Source organism: Paroedura picta, chromosome 2 (genome assembly GCF_049243985.1).
Source record: "Paroedura picta isolate Pp20150507F chromosome 2, Ppicta_v3.0, whole genome shotgun sequence".
In the NCBI taxonomy this organism is placed as follows: Eukaryota; Metazoa; Chordata; class Lepidosauria; order Squamata; family Gekkonidae; genus Paroedura; species Paroedura picta.
In genome coordinates this window covers 114,982,522-114,992,652 of record NC_135370.1, presented here as the reverse complement: position 1 = coordinate 114,992,652, position 10,131 = coordinate 114,982,522, and the positions used below count along the sequence as shown (strand labels likewise).

Sequence of the window (10,131 nt, the reverse complement as noted above, 5' to 3'; positions counted from 1 at the left end):
CCTTGAACTTGATCCTGGCTGCAACTGGCAACCAATACAGCTGCCTCAGCACGGGCTGGGTACGGGCCCTCCAAAGTGTTCCAGTGAGGATCTTAGCAGCCGCATTCTGTACCAGATACAATTTCTGGGACAAGGGCAGGCCCTTGTAGAGCGAGTTACACAAATCTAGCATGGAGGTGACCGTCACATGGATCACGGTGGCTAGGTGGTCAGGGGACAGGTAGGGTGCTAGTAGCCGGGCCTGGCAAAGATGGAAAAAAGCCTGGACCTGTGCCTCCATCGTTAGGGAGGCATCCATGGTCACCCCCAACTTCCTCGCCTGGGATGGTAAGTTAGGATACAAAGAAATGCTGGGTGGCAGTAATTGCTAATAACAATAAACATCAAATAATTCATAAATTTCTCAGTTTCTGCAATGAAAATATTGATAGCAAAATTTGCTTAAAGAACTGAAAACCTTTTAGTCAGTGCATTCTTCAGTTCAGTTCAATATCAGAGTAAATCATAAACAATTGTATGTTACAGTCAAACATGAAAACTGGTTGGCAAAGAACTTACAGAGGGTTTCTCAATTACTGCCTCTATGTCAGCTTTTCTCAACTTTTTTACCATTGAGAAACCCCTGAAATGTTCTTCAGGCTTTGACAAACCCCAGAAGTGGGATCTCGAGGTTCCAGCTGAAGGCTGGCATCCCTGCCACTGTTCAGGGATGCCAACCTCCAGGTGGGACCAGGAGAATGAAAGTTCTGCTTCAGAATGAAAGTTCTGCTTCAGACTGCAGAGATCAGTTCCCCTGGAGAAAAGAGCTGCTTGGGATGGGGACAGGGCCATGTAGCACTCCCGTTTACACACACACAGACAGAGCGAGAACACAATAAACAAAAGCATTCCTCCTGAAATTGCAAACCTTAACCACACAACCACTTCTCCATGTCAGAATTCCTGAACTGTCTCCCTCCTTGGATTGCTCTGAGAATCATAGGCCAGAAGGTCCAAATTTAAAGGTAAAGAATCCTATAACAGTCAATGAGCAAGTCAAAAAAGACTTACACCATCCTGTAGCAGTTGCAGAACAAGCTTGGTGTAGTGGTTAGGAGTGTGGACTTCTAATCTGGTGAGCCAGGCTTGATTCTGCACTCCCCCACATGCAACCAGCTGGGTGGCCTTGGGCTCGCCACAGCACTGAGAAAACTGTTCTGACCGAGCAGTGATATCAGCGCTCTCTCAGCCTCACCCACCCCACAGGGTGTCTGTTGTGGGGAGAGGAAAGGGGAGGCAATTGTAAGCTGCTCTGAGACTCCTTTGGGTAGAGAAAAGCAGCATATAACAACCAACTCTTCTTGCTTCTGCCTGTGCTCTGGCTTCATCTCTTTAAGGCAATGGCAGTTTGTACATCTTTGTGTCATGGTTATGAGCAGTGGCTCCTAATGTGTGAGCTAGATTTGATTCCCTGCTCTTCCACATGCTGGCTGACCTTTGGCTAGTCACAGTCATATTAGAAACTCTTCTCACAGAGCAGTTTCAGCCTCATCTACTGCACAGGCTGTCTGTTGTGGGGAGAGGAATGGAAGACTATTATAAGCCAGTCTTGAGACTTCTTTGGGCAGTGAAAAACAAGGCATAAAAACCCAACTCTTTCTACTGGGAAGGTCCTACTGGGAAACAGTTTATCCCTCCCTCCACATGTCCCCATGGACATGTGTTGCTTCTGTGGCCTGTCTACACTTTCCCCACCTTCCATGCTATTAGTCTCAAATTGCCTTTGTTATGATGGTCTTGGGAAGACTGCAGCAGTACCAAGGTGGTATCCATATGGACATTATTTTGCCCTATTGAAGGGATTTCACATCGTGTGTGTGTGAACACATACACTTTTTTGGCATAGGAAAATGACATCAGGTTGGGGGGGGGGGAAGCAAGAGCCTTTCCTCTCCCCACACAATGGCCCAGGGTGGATTCAGGCTGCTGCAATGATTTTTAAAAGAATTCTGTGTCGGCAACCCCTGTGCAGATGCTGTAGCATCTTGTTTGGCACATCGGACTGCACTGTATCACAGCAGTGCTGCCTCAAGGAAGCATGGCCATCTCTCTTATCTTCCCTTGGAAGTTTGAAGGTGGTGTTGAAGAGTTGTCTATGCAATTGCCAGAGAGAGCTGCACAGTAACAAAGGAAAGTATATGGGAACAATTTAATAAAGTTCAGGAGCAAGAACCAGTTAACATTTGGAGGCTTCCCTGGCAAAGTTCAAATAAAATCATTCTTCCATCCCAGGGAAGTGGTTGCATTTGAAGTCTGGTGGATTTCCATGGGCCTGGTGTTAGAAAGATAAGAAGCAAAAATGAGGTATGTCTGAATTCCTGAATATTTTCCATTCCAGTTGCAAAACAATACTTCTCTTATGAAATGAGCATTACAGATGAGGAGCCAAAACCAGAACTTTCATATGTTGCCTGATCTGACCACTCAGTTCTTCTGACTGGAGGGATTTTTCACATGTGCCTGACAAATTACGTGCATGCTGCCATGATTGGGCCCACAGCTTCCACTTACATCTGTGCAAACAAACATTTGGAGATCAGTGTCAGAGCATGTTTACAGATCTGGTTGATCTTTGCCTCTACTGCAGTCTTGTCCTTTGATGATATCTCAGAAATATTTCAGTAGAGGATGTGTGAACCACATGGTGGGGGGAGGGGGAGAGTAAAAGGGAGAGAGAAACAAAGGCAATTTTGCAAATCTCTATGCATAGCTGTCTTTGGCCAGAAGGTGGAGCTGTTGGACTCTTGATGTCACTCCTTCCGCCCTGTGAAAACCAAACTGGAGGGCGGTGGAATGAGGATGGATCAAGTGCTCCTCCTCATTCCATTTCAAACCACTTGTTAATTGAAGCACAAAACAGAACTTATTTGTCAATTAAGAAAAGATTTGTCACTTGCTTGCAATGCTTGTAGGCAGAGAGGAGCCAAATGTTGAGGGCTGGGCAAATGGTTTGCATGTAGCTAGATTTTTGATGAAGAAAGAAGGGAGGAACATGTCCCTCACCTGAACACACATTCACCTAGAGAGAGGCCTAACACCCACAATTCATGAGAATTGGGAATATAAGGCAAAAATTAATTCTGTTAAATTAGTAAACTGTGTCAAACATCGAAATATGATATTTCATTGCCAAAACAGCCAATCAGTCCCCTCATATTCAGTTGAATAAATCTTTGTTGGCCTTAAAGGTGCTGCTGGACTCTGATTTTATTGTGCTACTTCAGACCAACACGGCTACCCATTTGAATCAACCATTAATCAGATCTCACCTATCTTGAAGGGAGCATTTGGCTTGGCCTGTCACAAGTAGTAGATCCCTGCTTGAAAATGTGGCATAGGATTGTGTTTTGCCACACAATTCAATGCTCTAATGGTGGACCAGCTACTATAATAATGTTCCCTTACGACTGCTGATGGGATCATTTCACGTGAGCCCTAAGTAGGACAAAGTGTCTCATACAGCATTGAAAACCAAGTTTTCTTGAATGTAACAAAAAATACAGCATCCTTTCATTAATATTTAATTTAATTTATATTTAATTTAATTTTATCCTGCCACTCCTATATTGTGGCTCAGGGCGGGTCACAAAAATCCTATAAAATCATAATCCCCATTAAAACCAAATTAATCCTTCCCTCTCTGGCAGTGACCAAACTACCCTGCTCACAGACTTGGGGCCATTCCTCACAGCGTTAATGTTGCTGAACTGTTACCATTGTGTAACGCTATTTATTCTTCGTTATTCACGATGTCATACATAATCTGCAACACTCTGCAAAAATCGCTTCGTGGATTCCCCCTAAAAATCTGCTAGACTCTTGAGAACAACCTGTAACACATCCGAAAAAGACATGTACATTCTCAATACAGCGGTAGCAAGCGTGTCCCTCCCTAATCTCTCGCACCCGGTGTCGCGATCACCAATTTTTCCCCCCTTAAACCAGCAAAAAGCAACGAATAAGCGATGCTTCTTTGGCTGAAATCCCTCCACAGGCAAATGGTTTGTAAAGTTTCGAAGCACAATACAGCCCCCCATTCGACACTGCCCATAATTTCAGCCAGAAATAACACTGGGGGGAGTGATTTTTTTGTTTAACTTTCACAGCGTGTAAACGAGTAAGCGCCAGCTCTTAAGCCAGCGAAAAAGGTCTTTCTGATACATCGAATGAACGAATATGCGTTGCTGCTGGTGTTTTCATGTTTTTAAAAAACAGTTTTTAAAGGGAAACAACGCAACAGTTAATTGGCTGCTCCATTTGATTGAAAGCCAGGGGAGGGAAGAAGCACGGGAAAATATCGCCTCCTTTGTTTCGATTTCGGCGAGACCGGAAACTTGTGTGTTACGAGAGCAACACTAGTGGGAGAGCTTTTTTTTCGATTGAACCGGCTGTGTGCATTACCAAGACCTGCCGCTTTTGCTTGCAGCACTTTTCAATAGCTCTCAGACTTAGCGACATTGCCCATTGTGCAGAATGGCCCTTGGCAAAACACCTCAGAGAGAGCCTGATGTTCTGGAGCACTCAGGGAGGGGCCCAGATCTTACTCTACCAGGCCTCAGCCAAATAACTGGTTGAAGCGTTCCATTTTGCAGGTCATGCGGAATTGAGACAGCTCTGTCAGGGCCCACAACTCCCCAAAAATTCACTGGCCTGGGTTGAGGCCAGGCACCCCAATCTTGGGCCAGGCACCTCCAACAGATTAGTGTCCACTGAGCATAAAGCCCAGAAAGGGGCATAAGGAGATAGGGAGTCCCTAAGATACGTGGGGTCCAGACTGCAGATAGCCTTAAAGGTTAATACCAGAATCTCAAACCTGATCGAAGTTACAACTGGCTCAATACAGTTGCCTCAGTACTGACTGGATATGGGTCCTCCAAGATGTACTGATGAGGACCGTAGCACCTGTATGTTGCACCAGCTGCGATTAGGAGTCAGGACAAGGGCAGACCCATGTAGAGTAAGTTACAGAAGTTCAGTCTGGAGGCAACCATTGCATGGATGGCTGTGGCTAAGCAATCCAAGGACAGATAGGGTGCTATTAGCCTCACTTGGCAAAGAGAGAAAAACGCTTTGTGGGCTACACTTGTGACCTGGGCCTCCACTGAAAGGGAGGTATCCAGGATCACACCCAAATTTCTGGCTGAGGGCGAGATGTTAAGTTGCACCCCAGTCAGGATGGAGTGGTACACTTCCTGCTTCACCGCTTTCCTGCTCAGCCACAGGACCTTCATCCTGGATGGGTTGAATTTCAGGTGACTGTGCTCTACAGCTACAGCTTCCAAACATTTGGCAAATGTTTCAGGGGGTGGGGGGAGCCCGGGCAGCTATCTGTTTGGTTAGGAGATAGAGCTGGGTGTCATCCACATATTGGTGACAGAGGGAGCATAAAGATGTTAAAAAGTGTGGGGGAGAGAACCACCTCATGCGGAACCCCACAAGGGAGCTCGTAGGGATACAATAACTTTTCCCCCACTGCCACCTGCTGTGTCCAGTTCCAGAGGATGGAGCACAGCCATGGAAAGTCTGTCCCCTGAATCCCAGCCCTGGTGAAACAGCAGGCTAGCAACTCATGGTCAACCACATCAAATGCGGCCAACAGATCTAACAACACGAGGACAGGCAGCTGACACTGGAGATCATCCATCAAGGGTTGTTGTTGTTGTTAGGTGTGAAGTCATGTCTGACCCATCGCGACCCCATGGACAATGATCCTCCAGGCTTTCCTGTCCTCTACCATTCCCTGGAGTCCATTTAAGTTGGCACCTACTGCTTCAGTGACTCCATCCAGCCACCTCATTCTCTGTTGTCCCCTTCTTCTTTTGCCCTCAACCACTCCCAGCATTATGCTCTTCTCCAGGGAGTCCTTCCTTCTCATGAGGTGACTTCTCATGACTCTATACTAGTATGGGTCAAATGATGTTTCCTCCAAGAATGGTAGGAGCTGGTCTGCAGCAGCCCTTTCAACCACCTTACCAGAAATGCAAGACGCGAGACTGGGTGGTAGCTGGCTGGGTCCCATGGATCCAGCAATGGTTTCTTCAGCAAGGGACAGACCGCCATCTCCTTCAGCGCCTCTGGGAACTTCCCAGGAGACAGGGAGAAGTTGAAAGTATCCGCTAGGGGGCCTCCTATCTGCTGGTTGCTCGACTTGAGCAGCCAAGATGGACAGGGATCAAGGAGGCAAGTTCCAGTTTGTGAGTTTGGGTGGATCCTGGGCCTCTGCCTGGCCAGCCTGAAGTTAAATCATGCAGGAAGGTAATCCTGTGAAGCAGGTTTTTACCTTTTCTTTTGAGGAGCAAGAAAACAAACCATTTCCTGCAAATAGTTAAAAGGCTTTTTTTGCCTTTGGCCCAGCTGCCAGTTCTACTATTTCTGTGGCATTTGCTGGGAATGAAAAATCTTTTCTAATCTGTTTCAGGAAGAGTTGTAATGGCACCCATGAGATGAGTTCATTTTCTGTGCAATTGGAATTGGAGTTTTTCAGGGTAACAAGGTTTGAGTCCAGTGGCATCTTTAAAGACAAACAAGGTTTTATTCAAAGGATGAGCTTTCATGTACATGCACACTTCCTCAGATATAACGAAATGGGAATTACCAGTCCACACGCAGAGGGGGAACAGTAAATTAGCATGACAGTGTCCTTTTATGCTGATGAGACACTGGAGGTTCAGTGTCAATTGCCAGCAACAGAATTAAAATAGCATCCATTAGGGTTGTTAAGTAGAATCTGGCAGCATTCTGTTTGTAATTTAAGGCCAATAACTAAGCTATACAAATAAGATTCAGGAAACAAACAACATACAGAAAAACAGGACACACCGGTGACATTTTTACATTGTGGGATGAATATGCAACCAGAGCATAAAACCTCATGGAAATGAATGATTTATATATATATTCATATATTGTATATCATATATAATGTGTTAAAGAAGTTTCCAAGGTAGTTTATAGAGAACAGTAAATAAAGGTCATTCAAAACAATTAAAATGCAATGCAAATTATGTTAATTAAGGGATCAATATTTCAATAGTATTTCCTCCCCCCATAGCATTTCTGAGCAATAAAATTTTAATATAACTGTTCAGAAAATCTACATAAAACAAAAGTCCAGTGCCACTCTAAAGACTAACAACATCTTGGAGATTTTTTTTCTCCCAAAGGAGGAAATGTTTTCTGAATATTGATGCCAGTATAAAAGTACAAGAATGTAAAAATAAGAATGTTTTCCCCCATAGAATATCATTAGTGTGTAAATATATGCATTCAATTCATAAACCAGCAACAACTATTTCTTTGACCAGTTGACAATCTTACTAAATTCATGTAAGCATCTGCTCCCATTTGCTCTTGTTATCCTTCTCTCTAACCTGTGAAGTGAGTGGAGCTGAGAGAGCCCTGAAACTGGCCCAAGGTCACACACCTGGCTGCATGTGGAAAAGCAGGGAATCAAAGCCAGATTATTATTATTGTTGTTGTTGTTGTTGTATTTATACCCCACCTCCCCCGAAGGTTCGAGGCGGCTTACGTAATCCCATCCCCTAAAAACCATCTGCACACCGCCCGTGGCACCGCGGGCGCCACGGACTGAATAAAAGAGTAAGGGGTAGTGGGGAGGAGTTAGGGCGGGACCGGTCCGGGATAAAAACTCGGAGGTGTCCAATCAGGAGCCGTGAAGCGGCTCCTGATTGGGCCCCTCCGAGTGCCACTCAAGGGCCAAGTGGCCAATTGGGAGGCGCGCATAGCGCGCCTCCCTATTGGGCACTTGGCCCGCCCTGGACTGGCCGCCCACATCCGCCATTTCCCCACTTGCCGCTGAGCTAGACGTATCTCCAGCAGGACCAGCACCTCCTCCTGTCGCCAGCGGCCCGCATACGGCCACCAGCAGCCCGCCTTGCCGCCCTCCAAACCGGCTTCTCGCCCGCCGCCCACCCACCGCCGCTTTCACCTGCCCCACTGGCCCTGATGCGAGCCGCGCCGCCGCCAGAGCCGCAAAGCGCCTCCCAACGCCTCAGCCTGGCGTACAAGCCGGGAATCGGCCCCTAAAGCCGCCGCCGCACGAGGCCCGGGAGACGCCCGCCAGCATTGCTCCCTTGCCCAGGCCGGGAATCGGCCCCTAAAGCCGCCGCCGCCGCCGCACGAGGCCCAGGAGACGCCTGGCAGCATCGCTCAGTTGCCCAGGCCGGGAATCGCCACCAAAAGCCGCTGCCGCCGCCGCACGAGGCCCGGGATACGCCCACCAGCATTGCTCCCTTGCCCAGGCCGGGAATCGGCCCCTAAAGCCGCCGCCACCGCCGCACGAGGCCCGGGAGACGCCCACCAGCATCGCTCCCTTACCCAGCCCGGGAATCGCCCACAACAGCCGCCGCAGCCGCCGCACGAGGCCCAGGAGACACCCAGCAGCCTCACTCCCTTCGCCAGGCCGCCAATCGCCCCCAAAAGGCGCCGCCGCCGGAGGCCCGGGAGACGCCCGGCAGCCGTGGGGACAAGCCGACTACTCTTCACCGATCTGGAGCTGCACCACCTTGATGCCAGCTGCCCGGTAAGTGAGCTGGGGCCAGCAGTGCTCTGCGCGGCTGCAAGGCAGTCCCTGCGGCGAGAGGCTACCGCCCATTCCCCGAGGGAGATCCCGGCCCCACCAGAAGCCTCCTTTCCCCAGCCCCTTTTTCTCTACAGCTTCTGCCGGGGACGGGCTCTCCCCCCCCAGCCCAACTAGCGCCCATTTTATTTAAAATTAAAATGGGCTTTAAATCTAGTAAAATAATAATAAGTTCCAATAAATTTACAATAGTGGCAACAACGATGGCTTAATCTTACTCATTTAGTCTCCGCATCCTCAACTACAGGAGGGGGGGGGGGTTGACACTCTCTACCACCAGTTTGTGAGGGGGAGGGCTGATCTTCTTACCATCTGGCCTCAGCTATAAGCCTGGCGGAAGAGCTCCGTCTTACAGGCCCTGCGGAATGCTGGTAATTCCCGCAGGGCCCTCAGCTCTTCCGGGAGCTCTTTCCACCAGGTTGGGGCCAGGACTGAGAAGGCCCTGTCCGAGGCCAGGCGGGCTTCCTTGGGGCCGGGAATGACCAATAGATTAGCCCCCGCAGAGCGTAAAGCCCTGCATGGGATATAGGGTGAAAGGCGGTCCCTCATATATGCTGGGCCTCAGCCACAGATGGTTTTGAAGGTCAAAACTAAAACCTTGAACCTGATCCGGAAGTCAATTAGAAGCTACCGCTCTTAACCACTACACCAAGCTGGCTCTCTTTTATTAGACTTCTATCGAGTCAGATAGTTGGTGTATCAAACTTAGTGATGTCAACTCTAGCTGGCAAGTGCTCTCCAGCTTTTAGCTGGAGGTGGCAGAGAATGAATGTTCTATCTGATGCATGCAGGAACGTGTGTCCTGTCAATAAGTCATTATGGGATTGCCTCCAAAACCACTTTTAACAATGTTTTGAGAACCACGGTCCTAGACATTATGCATCAGACCCTGGGATACTGTTCCACCGAGTCTTCTTCCAGCACACAGAAAGACTTTTCTCCATCAAAAAAAGAAACACCTTAATTGGAAGATGTCTTTATCTGTTGTAGGAAGCCTGAGGGGAAAGAAGTCATAGGATCCAATTCTACGCCTGAGCTCAGTAAGACTCCCTTCTCATGTTGAAGCCACACTACTCCCCTCCCCCACCCCGGGTGTGTGTGTCAGGGAGCCTCAGAACAGCTTTGGGTTTGCAGTGGGAATGGGGTTTGAATGAAAATTGATCTATGGACAAATTGCTCTTAGGTCTGATAACTCAGCTAAGAGAGGAGTCTTTCCCTGGAGAAAGACATATTCATTTATGTGCTTTAAAGATATCACCAGAAGGAAAAGCAATGTTTCACTCAAACAGAGATGTCATAATAGATCATTAACCAAGTGGCTTCCACTGAAATCCAAAGAGCTGCAGATGTTAACTTAAAACTGATCGATGCATTTTAAACCAACACATCACTTCTTTTTTACTATTTGGATGAAAGAGGGTAGAGAAGTGCATCACCATCTGTTTCTTTGGATACATATCTTTCCTCCCCTGGGTACAGATGGCAAACAACAA

The 10,131-nt window shown here is 47.8% G+C and overlaps 1 protein-coding gene across 1 annotated transcript in view; it reads right to left on the bottom strand.

The window, feature by feature from the left end:
* Positions 1–10,131, bottom strand: part of PRR5L (proline rich 5 like) — a 275,462-nt gene that overhangs the window by 126,861 nt on the left and 138,470 nt on the right. The window lies entirely within an intron of this gene.